This window comes from Taudactylus pleione, unplaced genomic scaffold (assembly GCF_031769625.1).
Source record: "Taudactylus pleione unplaced genomic scaffold, aTauple2 ptg000967l, whole genome shotgun sequence".
NCBI lineage: Eukaryota > Metazoa > Chordata > Amphibia > Anura > Myobatrachidae > Taudactylus > Taudactylus pleione.
In genome coordinates, this window is record NW_028285368.1 from 6522060 (window position 1) to 6534976 (window position 12917).

General features: G+C 37.4%; 33 pseudogenes; all 33 read left to right on the forward strand.

The window, feature by feature from the left end:
• The first annotated feature begins 91 nt into the window (after positions 1–91).
• On the forward strand, positions 92–210 carry LOC148458913 (5S ribosomal RNA; annotated as a pseudogene).
• An 821-nt stretch (positions 211–1031) lies between these two features.
• Positions 1032–1150, forward strand: LOC148458914 (5S ribosomal RNA; annotated as a pseudogene).
• A 116-nt stretch (positions 1151–1266) lies between these two features.
• LOC148458915 (5S ribosomal RNA) lies at positions 1267–1385 on the forward strand (annotated as a pseudogene).
• A 116-nt stretch (positions 1386–1501) lies between these two features.
• Positions 1502–1620, forward strand: LOC148458916 (5S ribosomal RNA; annotated as a pseudogene).
• Positions 1621–1736: 116 nt separating this feature from the next.
• Positions 1737–1855, forward strand: LOC148458917 (5S ribosomal RNA; annotated as a pseudogene).
• A 116-nt stretch (positions 1856–1971) lies between these two features.
• Positions 1972–2090, forward strand: LOC148458918 (5S ribosomal RNA; annotated as a pseudogene).
• Positions 2091–2206: 116 nt separating this feature from the next.
• LOC148458919 (5S ribosomal RNA) lies at positions 2207–2325 on the forward strand (annotated as a pseudogene).
• Positions 2326–2910: 585 nt separating this feature from the next.
• On the forward strand, positions 2911–3029 carry LOC148458920 (5S ribosomal RNA; annotated as a pseudogene).
• Positions 3030–3145: 116 nt separating this feature from the next.
• LOC148458921 (5S ribosomal RNA) lies at positions 3146–3264 on the forward strand (annotated as a pseudogene).
• A 116-nt stretch (positions 3265–3380) lies between these two features.
• LOC148458922 (5S ribosomal RNA) lies at positions 3381–3499 on the forward strand (annotated as a pseudogene).
• Positions 3500–4085: 586 nt separating this feature from the next.
• On the forward strand, positions 4086–4204 carry LOC148458923 (5S ribosomal RNA; annotated as a pseudogene).
• A 586-nt stretch (positions 4205–4790) lies between these two features.
• On the forward strand, positions 4791–4909 carry LOC148458924 (5S ribosomal RNA; annotated as a pseudogene).
• A 351-nt stretch (positions 4910–5260) lies between these two features.
• Positions 5261–5379, forward strand: LOC148458925 (5S ribosomal RNA; annotated as a pseudogene).
• A 116-nt stretch (positions 5380–5495) lies between these two features.
• LOC148458926 (5S ribosomal RNA) lies at positions 5496–5614 on the forward strand (annotated as a pseudogene).
• A 116-nt stretch (positions 5615–5730) lies between these two features.
• On the forward strand, positions 5731–5849 carry LOC148458927 (5S ribosomal RNA; annotated as a pseudogene).
• Positions 5850–5965: 116 nt separating this feature from the next.
• Positions 5966–6084, forward strand: LOC148458928 (5S ribosomal RNA; annotated as a pseudogene).
• Positions 6085–6670: 586 nt separating this feature from the next.
• Positions 6671–6789, forward strand: LOC148458929 (5S ribosomal RNA; annotated as a pseudogene).
• Positions 6790–6905: 116 nt separating this feature from the next.
• Positions 6906–7024, forward strand: LOC148458930 (5S ribosomal RNA; annotated as a pseudogene).
• A 116-nt stretch (positions 7025–7140) lies between these two features.
• LOC148458931 (5S ribosomal RNA) lies at positions 7141–7259 on the forward strand (annotated as a pseudogene).
• Positions 7260–7375: 116 nt separating this feature from the next.
• On the forward strand, positions 7376–7494 carry LOC148458932 (5S ribosomal RNA; annotated as a pseudogene).
• Positions 7495–7610: 116 nt separating this feature from the next.
• LOC148458933 (5S ribosomal RNA) lies at positions 7611–7729 on the forward strand (annotated as a pseudogene).
• A 116-nt stretch (positions 7730–7845) lies between these two features.
• Positions 7846–7964, forward strand: LOC148458934 (5S ribosomal RNA; annotated as a pseudogene).
• A 585-nt stretch (positions 7965–8549) lies between these two features.
• LOC148458935 (5S ribosomal RNA) lies at positions 8550–8668 on the forward strand (annotated as a pseudogene).
• Positions 8669–8784: 116 nt separating this feature from the next.
• On the forward strand, positions 8785–8903 carry LOC148458936 (5S ribosomal RNA; annotated as a pseudogene).
• A 116-nt stretch (positions 8904–9019) lies between these two features.
• Positions 9020–9138, forward strand: LOC148458937 (5S ribosomal RNA; annotated as a pseudogene).
• A 586-nt stretch (positions 9139–9724) lies between these two features.
• LOC148458938 (5S ribosomal RNA) lies at positions 9725–9843 on the forward strand (annotated as a pseudogene).
• Positions 9844–10429: 586 nt separating this feature from the next.
• Positions 10430–10548, forward strand: LOC148458939 (5S ribosomal RNA; annotated as a pseudogene).
• Positions 10549–10899: 351 nt separating this feature from the next.
• LOC148458940 (5S ribosomal RNA) lies at positions 10900–11018 on the forward strand (annotated as a pseudogene).
• Positions 11019–11134: 116 nt separating this feature from the next.
• LOC148458941 (5S ribosomal RNA) lies at positions 11135–11253 on the forward strand (annotated as a pseudogene).
• A 116-nt stretch (positions 11254–11369) lies between these two features.
• Positions 11370–11488, forward strand: LOC148458942 (5S ribosomal RNA; annotated as a pseudogene).
• Positions 11489–12309: 821 nt separating this feature from the next.
• LOC148458943 (5S ribosomal RNA) lies at positions 12310–12428 on the forward strand (annotated as a pseudogene).
• A 116-nt stretch (positions 12429–12544) lies between these two features.
• On the forward strand, positions 12545–12663 carry LOC148458944 (5S ribosomal RNA; annotated as a pseudogene).
• A 116-nt stretch (positions 12664–12779) lies between these two features.
• Positions 12780–12898, forward strand: LOC148458945 (5S ribosomal RNA; annotated as a pseudogene).
• Positions 12899–12917: the final 19 nt, after the last annotated feature.

Consider the following 12917-nt stretch of genomic DNA (forward strand, 5'->3'; position numbering starts at 1 on the left):
TCTATTACAATTTACATTTCATTTTTTCAACTTATCAATGAATTTACTTGAGTTAAGAAGTAATAGACGTCTAAAGTTACGTTTCTTGAGCACCTACAGCCAAACCACACTGGACATGCCCAATCTTGTCTGATCTTGGAAGCTATGCAGTGTTGGGCCTGGTTAGTATTTGGATGGGAGACCCCCTGGGAATACCAGGTGCCGTAGGTAATTCTATGCAGCCAAAACATTCTTTTCTATTACATTTTACATTTAATTTTTTCAACTTATCAATGAATTTACTTGAGTTAAGAAGTAAAAGAGGTCTAAAGTTAATGTTTTTGAGCACCTACAGCCAAACCACACTGGACATGGCCAATGTCGTCTGATCTTGGAAGCTGTGCAGTGTTGGGCATGGTTATTTCGTGGATGGGAGACCAGCTGGGAATACCAGGTGCTGTAGGAAATTTTATACTGCCATAACATTCTTTTCTATTACATTTTACATTTAATTTTTTCAACTTATCATTGAATTTACTTGAGTTAAGAAGTAATAGAGGTCTAAAGTTAATGTTTTTGAGCACCTACAACCAAACCACACTGGACATGCCCAATCTCGTCTGATCTTGGAAGCTATGCAGTCTTGGGCCTGGTTAAAACTTGGATGTGAGTCCACCTGGGAATACCAGGTGCTGTAGGTAATTTTATGCAGCCATAACATTCTTTTCTATTACATTTTACATTTAATTTTTTCAACTTATCAATGAATTTACTTGAGTTAAGAAGTAAAAGAGGTCTAAAGTTAATATTTTTGAGCACGTACAGCCAAACCACACTGGACATGGCCAGTGTCGTCTGATCTTGGAAGCTGTGCAGTGTTGGGCATGGTTATTACGTGGATGGGAGACCACCTGGGAATACCAGGTGCTGTAGGTAATTTTTTACTGCCATAACATTCTTTTCTATTACATTTTACATTTAATTTTTTAAACTTATCAATGAATTTACTTGAGTTAAGAAGTAATAGAGGTCTAAAGTTAAATTTTTTGAGCACCTACAGCCAAACCATACTGGACATGCCCAATCTCGTCTGATCTTGGAAGCTATGCAGTGTTGGGCCTGGTTAGTACGTGGATGGGAGACCACCTGGGAATACCAGGTGCTGTAGGTAATTTTATACAGCCAAAACATTCATTTCTATTACATTTTACATTTAATTTTTTCAACTTGTCAATGAATTTACTTGAGTTAAGAAGTAAAAGAGGTCTAAAGTTAATGTTTTTGAGCACCTACAGCCAAACCACTCTGGACATGCCCAATCTCATCTGAACTTGGAAGCTATGCAGTGTTGGGCCTGGTTAGTACTTGGATGGGAGACCACCTGGGAATACCAGATGCTGTAGGAAATTTTATACTTACATAACATTCTTTTGTATTACATTTTACATTTAATTTTTTCAACTTATCAATAAATTTACTTGAGTTAAGAAGTAAAAGAGGTCTAAAGTTAATGGTTTTGAGCACCTAGAGCCAAACCACACTGGACATGCCCAATCTCGTCTGATCTTGGAAGCTATGCAGTGTTGGGCCTGGTTAGTACTCGAATGGGAGACCACCTGGGAATAACAGGTGCTGTAGGTAATTTTATACTGCCATAACATTCTTTTCTATTAAATTTTACATTAAATTTTTTCAACTTATCAATGAATTTACATGAGTTAAGAAGTAAAAGAGGTCTAAAGTTAATGTTTTTGAGCACCTACAGCCAAACCACTCTGGACATGCCCAATCTCATCTGAACTTGGAAGCTATGCAGTGTTGGGCCTGGTTAGTACTTGGATGGGAGACCACCTGGGAATACCAGATGCTGTAGGAAATTTTATACTTACATAACATTCTTTTGTATTACATTTTACATTTAATTTTTTCAACTTATCAATAAATTTACTTGAGTTAAGAAGTAAAAGAGGTCTAAAGTTAATGGTTTTGAGCACCTAGAGCCAAACCACACTGGACAACCCCAATCTCGTCTGATCTTGGAAGCTTTGCAGTGTTGGGCCTGGTTAGTACTTGGATGGGAGACCACCTGGGAATACCAGGTGCTGTAGGTAATTTTATACTGCCATAACATTCTTTTCTATTACATTTTACATTTCATTTTTTCAACTTATCAATGAATTTACTTGAGTTAAGAAGTAATAGACGTCTAAAGTTACGTTTCTTGAGCACCTACAGCCAAACCACACTGGACATGCCCAATCTCGTCTGATCTTGGAAGCTATGCAGTGTTGGGCCTGGTTATTGCGTGGATGGGAGACCAGCTGGGAATACCAGGTGCTGTAGGTAATTTTATACTGCCATAACATTCTTTTCTATTACATTTTACATTTAATTTTTTCAACTAATCAATGAATTTACTTGAGTTAAGAAGTAATAGAGGTCTAAAGTTAATGTTTTTGAGCACCTACAACCAAACCACCCTGGACATGCCCAATCTCGTCTGATCTTGGAAGCTATGCAGTGTTGGGCCTGGTTAAAACTTGGTTGTGAGTCCACCTGGGAATACCAGGTGCTGTAGTTAATTTTATGCAGCCATAACATTCTTTTCTATTACATTTTACATTACATTTTTTCAACTTATCAATGAATTTACTTGAGTTAAGAAGTAAAAGAGGTCTAAAGATAATGTTTTTGAGCACCTACAGCCAAACCACACTAGACATGGCCAATGTCGTCTGATCTTGGAAGCTGTGCAGTGTTGGGCATGGTTATTACGTGGATGGGAGACCACCTGGGAATACCAGGTGCTGTAGGTAATTTTATACTGACATAACATTCTTTTGTATTACATTTTACATTTAATTTTTCAACTTATCAATAAATTTACTTGAGTTAAGAAGTAAAAGAGGTCTAAAGTTAATGGTTTTGAGCACCTAGAGCCAAACCACACTGGACATGCCCAATCTCGTCTGATTTTGGAAGCTATGCAGTGTTGGGCTTGGTTAGTACTTGAATGGGAGACCACCTGGGAATAACAGGTGCTGTAGGTAATTTTATACTGCCATAACATTCTTTTCTATTAAATTTTACATTTAATTTTTTCAACTTATCAATGAATTTACTTGAGTTAAGAAGTAAAAGAGGTCTAAAGTTAATGTTTTTGGGCACCTACAGTCAAACCACACTGGACATGCCCAATCTCGTCTGATCTTGGAAGCTATGCAGAGTTGGGCCCGGTTAGTATTTGGATGGGAGACCACCTGGGAATAACAGGTGCTGTAGGTAATTTTATACTGCCATAACATTCTTTTCTATTAAATTTTACATTTAATTTTTTCAACTTATCAATGAATTTACTTGAGTTAAGAAGTAAAAGAGGGCTAAAGTTAATGTTTTTGAGCACCTACAGCCAAACCACTCTGGACATGCCCAATCTCGTCTGATCTTGGAAGCTATGCAGTGTGGGGCCTGGTTAGTACTTGGATGGGAGACCACCTGGGGATACCTGATGCTGTATGTAATTTTATCCTGACATAACATTCTTTTCTATTACATTTTACATTTAATTTTTTCAACTTATCAATTAATTTACTTGAGTTAAGAAGTAAAAGAGGTCTAAAGTTAATATTTTTGAGCACTTACAGCCAAACCACACTGGACATGGCCAATGTCGTCTGATCTTGGAAGCTATGCAGTGTTGGACATGGTTAGTACTTGCATGGGAAACCACCTGGGAATACCAGGTGCTGTATGTAATTTTATACTGCCATAACATTCTTTTCTATTATATTTTACATTTAATTTTTTCAACTTATCAATGAATATACTTGAGTTAAGAAGTAAAAGAGGTCTAAAGTTAAGGTTTTTGAGCACCTACAGCCAAACCACACTGGACATGGCCAATGTCGTCTGATCTTGAAAGCTGTGCAGTGTTGGGCATGGTTATTACGTGGATGGGAGACCAGCTGGGAATACCAGGTACTGTAGGTTATTTTATACTGCCATAACATTCTTTTCTATTACATTTTACATTTAATTTTTTCAACTTATCAATGAATTTACTTGAGTTAAGAAGTAAAAGAGGTCTAAAGTTAATGCTTTTGAGCACCTACAGCCAATCTACACTGGACATGCCCAATCTGATTTGATCTTGGTAGCTATGCAGTGTTGGGCCTGGTTAGTACTTGGATGGGAGACCACCTGGGAAAACCAGGTGCAGTAGGTAGTTTTATACTGCCATAACATTCTTTTCTATTACATTTTACATTTAATTTTTTCAACTTATCAATGAATTTACTTGAGTTAAGAAGTAATAGAGGTCTAAAGTTAATGTTTTTGAGCACCTACAACCAAACCACCCTGGACATGCCCAATCTCGTCTGATCTTGGAAGCTATGCAGTGTTGGGCCTGGTTAAAACTTGGTTGTGAGTCCACCTGGGAATACCACGTGCTGTAGGTAATTTTATGCAGCCATAACATTCTTTTCTATTACATTTTACATTACATTTTTTCAACTTATCAATGAATTTACTTGAGTTAAGAAGTAAAAGAGGTCTAAAGATAATGTTTTTGAGCACCTACAACCAAACCACACTAGACATGGCCAATGTCGTTTGATCTTGGAAGCTGTGCAGTGTTGGACATGGTTATTACGTGGATGGGAGACCACCTGGGAATACCAGGTGCTGTAGGCAATTTTTTACTGCCATAACATTCTTTTCTATTACATTTTACATTTAATTTTTTCAACTTATCAATTAATTTACTTGAGTTAAGAAGTAATAGAGGTCTAAAGTTAATTTTTTTGAGCACCTACAGCCAAACCATACTGGACATGCCCAATCTCATCTGATCTTGGAAGCTATGCAGTGTTGGGCCTGGTTAGTACGTGGATGGGAGACCACCTGGGAATACCAGGTGCTGTAGGTAATTTTATACAGCCAAAATATTCATTTCTATTACATTTTACATTTAATTCTTTCAACTTGTCAATGAATTTACTTGAGTTAAGAAGTAAAATAGGTCTAAAGATAATGTTGTTGAGCACCTACAGCCAAACCACACTAGACATGGCCAATGTCGTCTGATCTTGGAAGCTGTGCAGTGTTGGGCATGGTTATTACGTGGATGGGAGATCACCTGGGAATACCAGGTGCTGTAGGTAATTTTATACTGCCATAACATTCTTTTCTATTACATTTTACATTTAATTTTTTCAACTTATCAATGAATTTACTTGAGTTAAGAAGTAATAGAGGTCTAAAGTTAAGTTTTTTGAGCACTTACAGCCAAACCATACTGGACATGCCCTATCTCGTCTGATCTTGGAAGCTATGCAGTGTTGGGCCTGGTTAGTACGTGGATGGGAGACCACCTGGGAATACCAGGTGCTGTAGGTAATTTTATACAGCCAAAACATTCATTTCTATTACATTTTACATTTAATTTTTTCAACTTGTCAATGAATTTACTTGAGTTAAGAAGTAAAAGAGGTCTAAAGTTAATGTGTTTCAGCACCTACAGCCAAACCACTCTGGACATGCCCAATCTCATCTGATCTTGGAAGCTATGCAGTGTTGGGCCTGGTTAGTACTTGGATGGGAGACCACCTGGGAATACCAGATGCTGTAGGAAATTTTATACTTACATAACATTCTTTTGTATTACATTTTACATTTAATTTTTTCAACTTATCAATAAATTTACTTGAGTTAAGAAGTAAAAGAGGTCTAAAGTTAATGGTTTTGAGCAAGTAGAGCCAAACCACACTGGACATGCCCAATCTCGTCTGATCTTGGAAGCTTTGCAGTGTTGGGCCTGGTTAGTACTTGGATGGGAGACCACCTGGGAATACCAGGTGCTGTAGGTAATTTTATACTGCCATAACATTATTTTCTATTACAATTTACATTTCATTTTTTCAACTTATCAATGAATTTACTTGAGTTAAGAAGTAATAGACGTCTAAAGTTACGTTTCTTGAGCACCTACAGCCAAACCACACTGGACATGCCCAATCTTGTCTGATCTTGGAAGCTATGCAGTGTTGGGCCTGGTTAGTATTTGGATGGGAGACCCCCTGGGAATACCAGGTGCCGTAGGTAATTCTATGCAGCCAAAACATTCTTTTCTATTACATTTTACATTTAATTTTTTCAACTTATCAATGAATTTACTTGAGTTAAGAAGTAAAAGAGGTCTAAAGTTAATGTTTTTGAGCACCTACAGCCAAACCACACTGGACATGGCCAATGTCGTCTGATCTTGGAAGCTGTGCAGTGTTGGGCATGGTTATTTCGTGGATGGGAGACCAGCTGGGAATACCAGGTGCTGTAGGTAATTTTATACAGCCAAAACATTCATTTCTATTACATTTTACATTTAATTCTTTCAACTTGTCAATGAATTTACTTGAGTTAAGAAGTAAAAGAGGTCTAAAGATAATGTTTTTGAGCACCTACAGCCAAACCACACTAGACATGGCCAATGTCGTCTGATCTTGTAAGCTGTGCAGTGTTGGGCATGGTTATTACGTGGATGGGAGACCACCTGGGAATACCAGGTGCTGTAGGTAATTTTATACTGCCATAACATTCTTTTCTATTACATTTTACATTTAATTTTTTCAACTTATCAATGAATTTACTTGAGTTAAGAAGTAATAGAGGTCTAAAGTTAAGTTTTTTGAGCACCTACAGCCAAACCATACTGGACATGCCCAATCTCGTCTGATCTTGGAAGCTATGCAGTGTTGGGCCTGGTTAGTACGTGGATGGGAGACCACCTGGGAATACCAGGTGCTGTAGGTAATTTTATACAGCCAAAACATTCATTTCTATTACATTTTACATTTAATTTTTTCAACTTGTCAATGAATTTACTTGAGTTAAGAAGTAAAAGAGGTCTAAAGTTAATGTTTTTGAGCACCTACAGCCAAACCACTCTGGACATGCCCAATCTCATCTGAACTTGGAAGCTATGCAGTGTTGGGCCTGGTTAGTACTTGGATGGGAGACCACCTGGGAATACCAGATGCTGTAGGAAATTTTATACTTACATAACATTCTTTTGTATTACATTTTACATTTAATTTTTTCAACTTATCAATAAATTTACTTGAGTTAAGAAGTAAAAGAGGTCTAAAGTTAATGGTTTTGAGCACCTAGAGCCAAACCACACTGGACATGCCCAATCTCGTCTGATCTTGGAAGCTATGCAGTGTTGGGCCTGGTTAGTACTCGAATGGGAGACCACCTGGGAATAACAGGTGCTGTAGGTAATTTTATACTGCCATAACATTCTTTTCTATTAAATTTTACATTAAATTTTTTCAACTTATCAATGAATTTACATGAGTTAAGAAGTAAAAGAGGTCTAAAGTTAATGTTTTTGAGCACCTACAGCCAAACCACTCTGGACATGCCCAATCTCATCTGAACTTGGAAGCTATGCAGTGTTGGGCCTGGTTAGTACTTGGATGGGAGACCACCTGGGAATACCAGATGCTGTAGGAAATTTTATACTTACATAACATTCTTTTGTATTACATTTTACATTTAATTTTTTCAACTTATCAATAAATTTACTTGAGTTAAGAAGTAAAAGAGGTCTAAAGTTAATGGTTTTGAGCACCTAGAGCCAAACCACACTGGACAACCCCAATCTCGTCTGATCTTGGAAGCTTTGCAGTGTTGGGCCTGGTTAGTACTTGGATGGGAGACCACCTGGGAATACCAGGTGCTGTAGGTAATTTTATACTGCCATAACATTCTTTTCTATTACATTTTACATTTCATTTTTTCAACTTATCAATGAATTTACTTGAGTTAAGAAGTAATAGACGTCTAAAGTTACGTTTCTTGAGCACCTACAGCCAAACCACACTGGACATGCCCAATCTCGTCTGATCTTGGAAGCTATGCAGTGTTGGGCCTGGTTATTGCGTGGATGGGAGACCAGCTGGGAATACCAGGTGCTGTAGGTAATTTTATACTGCCATAACATTCTTTTCTATTACATTTTACATTTAATTTTTTCAACTAATCAATGAATTTACTTGAGTTAAGAAGTAATAGAGGTCTAAAGTTAATGTTTTTGAGCACCTACAACCAAACCACCCTGGACATGCCCAATCTCGTCTGATCTTGGAAGCTATGCAGTGTTGGGCCTGGTTAAAACTTGGTTGTGAGTCCACCTGGGAATACCAGGTGCTGTAGTTAATTTTATGCAGCCATAACATTCTTTTCTATTACATTTTACATTACATTTTTTCAACTTATCAATGAATTTACTTGAGTTAAGAAGTAAAAGAGGTCTAAAGATAATGTTTTTGAGCACCTACAGCCAAACCACACTAGACATGGCCAATGTCGTCTGATCTTGGAAGCTGTGCAGTGTTGGGCATGGTTATTACGTGGATGGGAGACCACCTGGGAATACCAGGTGCTGTAGGTAATTTTATACTGACATAACATTCTTTTGTATTACATTTTACATTTAATTTTTCAACTTATCAATAAATTTACTTGAGTTAAGAAGTAAAAGAGGTCTAAAGTTAATGGTTTTGAGCACCTAGAGCCAAACCACACTGGACATGCCCAATCTCGTCTGATTTTGGAAGCTATGCAGTGTTGGGCTTGGTTAGTACTTGAATGGGAGACCACCTGGGAATAACAGGTGCTGTAGGTAATTTTATACTGCCATAACATTCTTTTCTATTAAATTTTACATTTAATTTTTTCAACTTATCAATGAATTTACTTGAGTTAAGAAGTAAAAGAGGTCTAAAGTTAATGTTTTTGGGCACCTACAGTCAAACCACACTGGACATGCCCAATCTCGTCTTATCTTGGAAGCTATGCAGAGTTGGGCCCGGTTAGTATTTGGATGGGAGACCACCTGGGAATACCAAGTGCTGTAGGTAATTTTATACTGCCATAACATTCTTTTCTATTAAATTTTACATTTAATTTTTTCAACTTATCAATGAATTTACTTGAGTTAAGAAGTAAAAGAGGGCTAAAGTTAATGTTTTTGAGCACCTACAGCCAAACCACTCTGGACATGCCCAATCTCGTCTGATCTTGGAAGCTATGCAGTGTGGGGCCTGGTTAGTACTTGGATGGGAGACCACCTGGGGATACCTGATGCTGTATGTAATTTTATACTGACATAACATTCTTTTCTATTACATTTTACATTTAATTTTTTCAACTTATCAATTAATTTACTTGAGTTAAGAAGTAAAAGAGGTCTAAAGTTAATATTTTTGAGCACTTACAGCCAAACCACACTGGACATGGCCAATGTCGTCTGATCTTGGAAGCTATGCAGTGTTGGACATGGTTAGTACTTGCATGGGAAACCACCTGGGAATACCAGGTGCTGTATGTAATTTTATACTGCCATAACATTCTTTTCTATTATATTTTACATTTAATTTTTTCAACTTATCAATGAATATACTTGAGTTAAGAAGTAAAAGAGGTCTAAAGTTAAGGTTTTTGAGCACCTACAGCCAAACCACACTGGACATGGCCAATGTCGTCTGATCTTGAAAGCTGTGCAGTGTTGGGCATGGTTATTACGTGGATGGGAGACCAGCTGGGAATACCAGGTACTGTAGGTTATTTTATACTGCCATAACATTCTTTTCTATTACATTTTACATTTAATTTTTTCAACTTATCAATGAATTTACTTGAGTTAAGAAGTAAAAGAGGTCTAAAGTTAATGCTTTTGAGCACCTACAGCCAATCTACACTGGACATGCCCAATCTGATTTGATCTTGGTAGCTATGCAGTGTTGGGCCTGGTTAGTACTTGGATGGGAGACCACCTGGGAAAACCAGGTGCAGTAGGTAGTTTTATACTGCCATAACATTCTTTTCTATTACATTTTACATTTAATTTTTTCAACTTATCAATGAATTTACTTGAGTTAAGAAGTAATAGAGGTCTAAAGTTAATGTTTTTGAGCACCTACAACCAAACCACCCTGGACATGCCCAATCTCGTCTGATCTTGGAAGCTATGCAGTGTTGGGCCTGGTTAAAACTTGGTTGTGAGTCCACCTGGGAATACCACGTGCTGTAGGTAATTTTATGCAGCCATAACATTCTTTTCTATTACATTTTACATTACATTTTATCAACTTATCAATGAATTTACTTGAGTTAAGAAGTAAAAGAGGTCTAAAGATAATGTTTTTGAGCACCTACAACCAAACCACACTAGACATGGCCAATGTCGTTTGATCTTGGAAGCTGTGCAGTGTTGGACATGGTTATTACGTGGATGGGAGACCACCTGGGAATACCAGGTGCTGTAGGCAATTTTTTACTGCCATAACATTCTTTTCTATTACATTTTACATTTAATTTTTTCAACTTATCAATTAATTTACTTGAGTTAAGAAGTAATAGAGGTCTAAAGTTAAATTTTTTGAGCACCTACAGCCAAACCATACTGGACATGCCCAATCTCATCTGATCTTGGAAGCTATGCAGTGTTGGGCCTGGTTAGTACGTGGATGGGAGACCACCTGGGAATACCAGGTGCTGTAGGTAATTTTATACAGCCAAAATATTCATTTCTATTACATTTTACATTTAATTCTTTCAACTTGTCAATGAATTTACTTGAGTTAAGAAGTAAAATAGGTCTAAAGATAATGTTGTTGAGCACCTACAGCCAAACCACACTAGACATGGCCAATGTCGTCTGATCTTGGAAGCTGTGCAGTGTTGGGCATGGTTATTACGTGGATGGGAGATCACCTGTGAATACCAGGTGCTGTAGGTAATTTTATACTGCCATAACATTCTTTTCTATTACATTTTACATTTAATTTTTTCAACTTATCAATGAATTTACTTGAGTTAAGAAGTAATAGAGGTCTAAAGTTAAGTTTTTTGAGCACTTACAGCCAAACCATACTGGACATGCCCTATCTCGTCTGATCTTGGAAGCTATGCAGTGTTGGGCCTGGTTAGTACGTGGATGGGAGACCACCTGGGAATACCAGGTGCTGTAGGTAATTTTATACAGCCAAAACATTCATTTCTATTACATTTTACATTTAATTTTTTCAACTTGTCAATGAATTTACTTGAGTTAAGAAGTAAAAGAGGTCTAAAGTTAATGTGTTTCAGCACCTACAGCCAAACCACTCTGGACATGCCCAATCTCGTCTGATCTTGGAAGCTTTGCAGTGTTGGGCCTGGTTAGTACTTGGATGGGAGACCACCTGGGAATACCAGGTGCTGTAGGTAATTTTATACTGCCATAACATTCTTTTCTATTACAATTTACATTTCATTTTTTCAACTTATCAATGAATTTACTTGAGTTAAGAAGTAATAGACGTCTAAAGTTACGTTTCTTGAGCACCTACAGCCAAACCACACTGGACATGCCCAATCTTGTCTGATCTTGGAAGCTATGCAGTGTTGGGCCTGGTTAGTATTTGGATGGGAGACCCCCTGGGAATACCAGGTGCCGTAGGTAATTCTATGCAGCCAAAACATTCTTTTCTATTACATTTTACATTTAATTTTTTCAACTTATCAATGAATTTACTTGAGTTAAGAAGTAAAAGAGGTCTAAAGTTAATGTTTTTGAGCACCTACAGCCAAACCACACTGGACATGGCCAATGTCGTCTGATCTTGGAAGCTGTGCAGTGTTGGGCATGGTTATTTCGTGGATGGGAGACCAGCTGGGAATACCAGGTGCTGTAGGAAATTTTATACTGCCATAACATTCTTTTCTATTACATTTTACATTTAATTTTTTCAACTTATCATTGAATTTACTTGAGTTAAGAAGTAATAGAGGTCTAAAGTTAATGTTTTTGAGCACCTACAACCAAACCACACTGGACATGCCCAATCTCGTCTGATCTTGGAAGCTATGCAGTCTTGGGCCTGGTTAAAACTTGGATGTGAGTCCACCTGGGAATACCAGGTGCTGTAGGTAATTTTATGCAGCCATAACATTCTTTTCTATTACATTTTACATTTAATTTTTTCAACTTATCAATGAATTTACTTGAGTTAAGAAGTAAAAGAGGTCTAAAGTTAATATTTTTGAGCACGTACAGCCAAACCACACTGGACATGGCCAGTGTCGTCTGATCTTGGAAGCTGTGCAGTGTTGGGCATGGTTATTACGTGGATGGGAGACCACCTGGGAATACCAGGTGCTGTAGGTAATTTTTTACTGCCATAACATTCTTTTCTATTACATTTTACATTTAATTTTTTAAACTTATCAATGAATTTACTTGAGTTAAGAAGTAATAGAGGTCTAAAGTTAAATTTTTTGAGCACCTACAGCCAAACCATACTGGACATGCCCAATCTCGTCTGATCTTGGAAGCTATGCAGTGTTGGGCCTGGTTAGTACGTGGATGGGAGACCACCTGGGAATACCAGGTGCTGTAGGTAATTTTATACAGCCAAAACATTCATTTCTATTACATTTTACATTTAATTTTTTCAACTTGTCAATGAATTTACTTGAGTTAAGAAGTAAAAGAGGTCTAAAGTTAATGTTTTTGAGCACCTACAGCCAAACCACTCTGGACATGCCCAATCTCATCTGAACTTGGAAGCTATGCAGTGTTGGGCCTGGTTAGTACTTGGATGGGAGACCACCTGGGAATACCAGATGCTGTAGGAAATTTTATACTTACATAACATTCTTTTGTATTACATTTTACATTTAATTTTTTCAACTTATCAATAAATTTACTTGAGTTAAGAAGTAAAAGAGGTCTAAAGTTAATGGTTTTGAGCACCTAGAGCCAAACCACACTGGACATGCCCAATCTCGTCTGATCTTGGAAGCTATGCAGTGTTGGGCCTGGTTAGTACTCGAATGGGAGACCACCTGGGAATAACAGGTGCTGTAGGTAATTTTATACTGCCATAACA